Raw genomic sequence first — 5881 nt, 5'->3', positions numbered from 1 at the left:
GCAGCAGGTGAGTTCACCTGTATTCATCAAAAATGATGTGGATGAAATCTTATGGCCTGATCCAGCCAGACGGAGAGATGACCCTGCTGAAGAAACCAGCATATGCTGGTTAGGTATGTTTTGGTGCTGGGATGCTGGTTTTAGATGGTTTATGCTGGTTCTTTGCTGGTTTGTGCTGGTCCTTTGCTGGTCAAGGACCAGCATAAACCAGCAAAGGACCAGCATTAACCAGCAAAAGAACCAGCAAAGGACCAGCATAAACCAGCTAAAACCAGCATCCCAGCACCAAAACATACCTAACCAGCATATGCTGTTTTTTTCAGCAGGGGAGGAATAGTTACAGTAGTTGTGTTGCTTTTTTTTTAGAGTCAAACTGCATGTACTTCATGCAGTAATTTTTATTTGTCTACAGATTTTATTTGTTTCATTGATTTCATCGTTGGTTGATTACTGTAACTGATTATGGTAAGAAATACTGTATTTCTTGAATTGAAATAAATACTTGAAATATTCAGTCTGCAGCATCAGTGTTGTGCAGTGCTTGGTAAGTTTATAGTAGGCCTATTTGTGTACATACTCCCTATATCTCAAACTAATCATGAAGAATGTTGTTTGTCACTATTTTGTTTTGTCACCGAAATGATCCCTTACATAACAATGTCTGCCCAAAAATCTAGCAAATGCTATTTCCTAAAATTAGTTATTTTTACAAATGTGTTTTTTATTTATCACAGCAGTGTGAAACTGTCTGTAATAGTGTCTGATCATTGAGGACTGTGTTGGTTAAATGAAAACTAATAGCATTTTCACAAATATGTGTATATGTTTTGACTGAAATGTGTATGTTTCGACTGAAGTGTGTCATTTTGCAAACAATCTAGGAATTTTGCAAATTGAGTGTGGTGTTTGGATAATTGTGATTATATTTTGAAAAAAAGAACCCGGTTTTCAAAATTGTGTGTAAACAATTGAAAAAAACTGTAACATGTTCTTACTGTTTATTAATGTTGCTATTTTCTTTATTTCTGTTATCTTCTGAGAAGAATTACGGTCCTTTGGTAATTGTTTAGGTTTTGCTTCTGAGAGTGAAGCAGTATTACAGCACTTCACCACCAGATATTTGTAGCAGGTGTTTCATACACAGGACACTCAGAAAACAAATTAACTTAAAGTAATACAGAAATCACTACTGAATTGTTTCTATCTTTGTATCAGTATTTTTGTACCAAACTAGGGGAGTTGTGTTAATAAGAGTAGACTACTGATAACTATTACTATACTATACCCATCATTAATTAAATATTTAATATTTTTCAGTAAAAGTAAAACATTTTAATCAGTGGTTGTATTATTCTTTGATTACTATGTACTTTATGTGATGTGTTCAATTATCTGTGCTAATGACTTGGCAGCACTTTACATGGTTAAATAATAGGTGTCATGTTTAAAATGCAATGGCTTAGTATATGTAGAAAATAACACTGAATAAATGGTGATTTAATAAATGAATGCTGATTTTCTGTTGGAATTTAATGATTTTGTATTGGTTTGCATGTATGCAGTGAATATATTTACAAAAACTACAACAATTTGAAAACATAAGGATTTAGTGTTTGTTTTTTACAGCAGAAAATGTTTGAGTTTGTCATTATATACTGATTTCAAGGTGGTAGGAACACATCCTCGGACAGGACTAAAGGTGAGAAGCAAATATTAAAAATACTGGGAAAGTGCTAGTTTGGTCGTTAGGACGTACTTGCCACGTCCTAGCAACGTAACGCAATAACGTCGCTGCGATGAATATGGGAATCACAAAGTTACGTCGCTGGTACGTTATTTGGAACGTCGCCGCGACCAATGTGGTCCTTTATAGTAACGTCCTCACGACGTGCCAGTTTGGTCGTGGAGACGTACTCACCACGTTCCAGCAATGTACCAAATAACGTCGCTACGACGAATATGGGAATCACAAAGTTACGTCGCTGGAACGTTATTTGGTACGTCGCTGCGACGAATATGGTCCGGTCCAGTAACGTCGTCACGACGTAATTGTGTTAGCTGGGATCAGTCAAATGAAATACAATAAATGTACAAATAAATATTACAAATTAAAAAACGATCAGAAATGCGTCCAATTTTCTAATACTATTATTTGATGACAACAATACATTTCGAAAACAAAATACAGCCATTTCTGCTTTTTTTCTATTAAACAAAAAACCAAGCTGCACCCTTTTTTAAATTTCATCTTTCATTTCAAAATAGAATAATGAATGAACGAAAAAGTACACGGACCGAGACGCATGGTTATATTTATTTGATATTGAAAATATTGAAAATCGTAATTAAATTGAATCTTAATTTTAAGATGGCATTAGGCCTACTGACATACAGAGATTCCAAATATAAACAAAAGGCATAAAACCTGCAATTTTACATATTGTTAAAAAGGAAAGATTCACACCCCTTTACAATGAGCCCATTTGTAACATCAACTAAGATTGATGAAAGCTGTAGAATAGAAGTGTTGTTCCTTGTTAGAGTCTGTTAATTTCAACATTTACTGTAATATTGTTAAATTTTGAAGTTTATTTTGTTAACATTAATGAACTATGAAATAACTTTAATGATCAATATATAATTATTATTAATATTTTTATTCATTTACAAAGTATGGTTTAGTATTTTTTTTTAATAGTACAGCACTATTTTAGTTGCCGTTCAGTATCCATTTTCAAAAACTATCGTTTAATTAATCGGTATCGACCAGTGTGGTCCAACCTAGCTATCGGTATCGGTAAAAACCAATATCGTTCGACCTCTAGTTTCAACCTTCTCAAATACTGAGGCTTCTGGTTTCCGAATGGAGGCGTGGGTTCAAATCCGACTTCTGACAACTATTTTTCAGGAGCCCGAAAAAAATGTCATAAATGACTTAAGCAATATAGAATATGTTCTCAGATTTTAAATGTGGCAAATATCTATCACTTTCAAAAGCTCAAACTTTTGGATTCCCACTAGTTCATTAATTGTACCGATACTTACAGCACAGCTGTTGTACTGTCAGGATGGCCGAGCGGTCTAAGGCGCCAGACTCAAAGGTTTCCACCTTCTCAAATACTGAGACTTCTGGTCTCCGAATGGAGGCGTAGGTTCAAATCCCACTTCTGACAACTATTTTTCAGGAGCCCGAAAAAATGTCATAAATGACTTAAGCAATATAGAATATGTTCTTAGATATTAAATATGGCAAATATCTATCACTTTCAAAAGCTCAAACTTTTGGATTCCCACTAGTTCATTAATTGTACCGATACTTACAGCACAGCTGTCGTACTGTCAGGATGGCCGAGCGGTCTAAGGCGCCAGACTCAAGGGTTTCAACCTTCTCAAATACTGAGGCTTCTGGTCTCCGAATGGAGGCGTGGGTTCAAATCCCACTTCTGACAATAACTTTTCAGAAGCCCGAAAAAATGACATCTACGGCTTAAGCAATATAGAATATGTTCTCAGATTTTAAATGTGGCAAATATCTATCACTTGACAAAAACTCACACTTTTGGATTCCCATTAGTTTATTAATTGCACCGATACTTACAGCACAGATGTTGTTCTGTCAGGATGGACGAGCGGTCTAAGGCGCCAGATTCAAGCGTTTCAACCTTCTCAAATACTGAGGCTTCTGGTCTCCGAATGGAGGCGTGGGTTCAAAACCCTTTTCTGACAACAATTTTTCAGGAGCCCGAAAAAATGTCAAAAATGACTTAAGCAATATAGAATATGTTCTCAGATATTACAGTTTTTTACGATTGCTTAGGCACAATTTTAAAAACAAGGCTCATTTTGTCAAAACCCTACACACAATTCACACATTTACAACACAAGTAGCAGAACATCTCAGATCTTTTGCAAAATGAAACACTTAATTCAAAACTGTACAATGATTTACCAAAAGCCTGTTTTGGTACCAAATGGCACACACATGGTTCATATAGTCGGATTCTGTTTGAACCACTTACACACTGCTGTGCTCAATCTTAAACACTTGTAACATTTCTACCTTTCTAATGATACAGTCTGGGTTTGATTTTTTTCTCTTTTTTGAGATATTGTTAAAGAATATGAATATATTGTCCAAACACAACACACAAGACAAGTATTGCACCTTGATGAAAGTATTTATTTTTTACCACGTTGTAAAATCCTTCAGTACATCATTGCAATTATGCTGCATTTTGCACTGAAAATCAGAACATATTCTAAATACAATATAGTACATATACTTTTGTGGAGAAAAAAACACCTTAGCATCATCATCTCTTCATGTAGCTGAATATGGACACTTTGTCCACATTACCCCTGCTGAAAAAAAAACAAAACAGCTAAAACCAGGCTGGTTGACCAGCTAAAACCATCCAACCAGCCTAGGCTGGTTTTAGCTGTTTTATTTTTGTTTGTTTGTTTTTCAACAGGGACAGCCAATGTCCTCCCTCGCAAGATGGCAAGGGAAGAATTTTCTCGAATGGCGATTCCGTCCTTGCCCAGACTCGTCTTCTAGTAGGTCACACAGGCCTCCTCCATAGCTTGAATGAGGGGCATAACATAGGGTTGGAGATCCTAAACCTTCCACTGCCATGCGTAAGGGAAAAAGGAAAGGAAGGGAGAGTGTTGTGGGAGGTACTGTAATGATGGAACAAGTTTCTGGTTGCATTAGTCCAGTACCTAGTCTGTCCAATAATTAGTCTGTCTAAAAATGTGAGTATGTGTTCTGTATTGTAAGGACCTATTTTGGCATGCCAGTGTAATGAGCCCATTCTGAATGATTGCAGCATATATAGTAATGTTCCCACAGCATTGGCCGGGGACATTCAAAATATCTTTGTGGTAAAAGATCTTTCTCCTTATTCCTCTTACTGCAACTTACTGCCTTTTATAGTGCTTACACCTTGATTGTTGAGTTTACAATTAAGCACCTAAGGGTCTGCACACCTGATGGCCATGTTTGATCAATTGGTTCATGTGTAGTATTTTGGAAAGCAGTGCCTTAAAATGGCAAAGAAGTGACATTTCTGTAGATTTCTGTGTCTAATGTAGAGAAGTGTGTTTAGTGTCTTGCAAAACAATGTGTGTAGTATTTTGCAAAAAGTGTGAGGCTGAGAATGTGCTTATAGTTGTGTAGATTTGGGCTGAGGTTTTGCTCCTTGGGTGTCAGGTTTCACTAACTGTGTGTTATTTTTAATTTTAGTGTGTAAGCAATCGTAAAAAACTGTAAGTGATTGCATTGGATTTCTATGTGAGCGGACCCTGACAGTAGGTCACGTCTGAAGTATTTACGAAACTGATAGATGGACATGCATTTAAGGAGAAGTTCACTTCCAGAACAAACATTTACAGATAATGTACTCACCCCCCTTGTCATCCAAGATCTTCATATCTTTTTTATTCAGTCGTAGAGAAATTATGTTTTTGAGGAAAAAATTTTAGGATTTTTTTCCATATAATGGACTTCTATGGTGCCCCGAGTTTGAACTTCCAAAATGCAGTTTAAATGCTGCTTCAAACGATCCCAAATGCGGTTGTCAATTATCCCAGCCGAGGAAGAAGGGTCTTATCTAGCGAATCGATCGGTTATTGCTTTTTTTATTATTACAATTTATATACTTTTTAACCTCAAACGCTCTTGTCTTGCATTAAAAATCATTAAAAAAAACTCACTGTTCAAAGACTTTTGACTGGTAATAACCACTAAGTGGTACTAATCATCTCATGATATGTTTTTATTAATATATTAGTGGCTCAGTTTTGGGCATAAAGTGTTTGGTGCAGTGCAAAGACAAAGGGCATTGTGCAAAAAGGCTGTAAGTTAACAGTAGAATGGATT

The 5881-nt window shown here is 36.0% G+C and overlaps 2 non-coding genes across 2 annotated transcripts; both read left to right on the top strand.

The window, feature by feature from the left end:
- Positions 1-3062: 3062 nt before the first annotated feature.
- trnal-caa (transfer RNA leucine (anticodon CAA)) lies at positions 3063-3173 on the top strand. The gene is made up of 2 exons: positions 3063-3100; positions 3128-3173. It is a non-coding gene; the product is annotated as a tRNA-Leu (tRNA).
- A 165-nt stretch (positions 3174-3338) lies between these two features.
- Positions 3339-3449, top strand: trnal-caa (transfer RNA leucine (anticodon CAA)). Its single transcript has 2 exons — positions 3339-3376; positions 3404-3449. It is a non-coding gene; the product is annotated as a tRNA-Leu (tRNA).
- Positions 3450-5881: the final 2432 nt, after the last annotated feature.

This window comes from Garra rufa, unplaced genomic scaffold, assembly GCF_049309525.1.
Source record: "Garra rufa unplaced genomic scaffold, GarRuf1.0 hap1_unplaced_001, whole genome shotgun sequence".
In the NCBI taxonomy this organism is placed as follows: Eukaryota; Metazoa; Chordata; class Actinopteri; order Cypriniformes; family Cyprinidae; genus Garra; species Garra rufa.
Note: the sequence above shows the minus strand (reverse complement) of the source record. Positions and strands in the feature narration are given on the sequence as shown.